The following is a 1,014-nucleotide window of genomic DNA, read 5'->3' as shown; positions in this document are numbered from 1 at the left end:
TACTTTGTAAAGCGGCTCAGAAGTAGGTCTGATACCAAATGTACATTCCAAATTCCTACTTACATAAGGCGGCCATGCCTTTGTAAAAGTAAGGGATGTTCGGCAGGGAAATGGTAATGACTGCCAGGTGAAGAGTAAGTTGCTAATAAGGTATAAGCACGTGCTCCTAATTCCCACTGGGTATGTATGTAAATGCTTGTGTATACGTAGATGTACAGTATATGTATGTATGCATGTATATTACATGTGTTCGAATGAAAAATTCAATGGCCATTCTATTCACTGATGTGTTTCATATACCTATGTATTCCACTTATACGCTTTTGCAGTTATTCGCCATTGAATATTCGTTGTATTTATTTACACCTTGTAAATTAATTTGCTAAAAAAAAGACAAAAAAAAAACAGCAGGCTCATTTTAAAGGCATACCATAAATGCATTTATACAATTTTTGAAGTTCCTGAATTGATGACCAAATAGGAGTTGGCATTCATTTTTACGTCTCTTCAATACAATAAAGCAACTATATGTAGAATGAGCTATTTTTAACAAAATAGATTGAGGACTTGCAAGCAAGGCACATACTATACAACCATACAGATTCATTTATGTTGTACAACTGTATCGCACGCGTGCCACAACTTGCAACTTTTCGCCCTTTATCCGTTGACCTCACACAAATTATGCCTCCTATTTATTTCATTTCAATTCAACATTCTTTTTTTTTACTGTTACTTGGCACGTGCCCGTAGATTCTACTTTTTTTTGTGGGTTTAGGGAATACATACATATGTATGTACATATACAGTATTGGACATATCTATAGCACCCCCTTTCAAAGCGATATTGTTTGTTTTTAAGAATTTTCAATTAAAATGCAGTTCATTCTCTAACAAAACCCATATAATCCCATGTTTTAAACTTTTTAAAAGACCACAAAAAAGCGCAACAAACTCTCCCTTAAATTTCAAACTTTTTTCTCAGAAGCTCTAGAATGTTTTTCAGTACACAGT

The sequence above is a fragment of the Rhagoletis zephyria genome, unplaced genomic scaffold (assembly GCF_001687245.7).
Source record: "Rhagoletis zephyria isolate East Lansing unplaced genomic scaffold, Rhagoletis_zephyria_1.1 Rzeph_scaffold_09346, whole genome shotgun sequence".
In the NCBI taxonomy this organism is placed as follows: domain Eukaryota; kingdom Metazoa; phylum Arthropoda; class Insecta; order Diptera; family Tephritidae; genus Rhagoletis; species Rhagoletis zephyria.
This window is presented reverse-complemented; position numbering follows the sequence as displayed.